Genomic DNA, 279 nt, shown 5'->3' with positions numbered 1-279 from the left:
AGAGAGGGGTGGGGGGGACAGCAGACAAACACTCAGACACAAGCAGATAAACAGACAGATATACATAAAGATATGTATATAAAGATATATAGATAGATATATAGATAGATAGATAGATAGATAGGAAGGGAAAGAGCATCCTCCTCCCCAGCGCTGCAGTGCATGTGGGGTGCTGCATGCGGGTGACTGAAGCCTGGGAATTGATATTCCGTCCCAGTCCCCGGGAAAGTACTCAGCCGTCCTGCTAGCGGACAACTGATTTACAGGAATTAATGGATT

The sequence above is a fragment of the Sardina pilchardus genome, chromosome 24 (assembly GCF_963854185.1).
Source record: "Sardina pilchardus chromosome 24, fSarPil1.1, whole genome shotgun sequence".
Lineage (NCBI taxonomy): Eukaryota > Metazoa > Chordata > Actinopteri > Clupeiformes > Clupeidae > Sardina > Sardina pilchardus.
Note: the sequence above shows the minus strand (reverse complement) of the source record.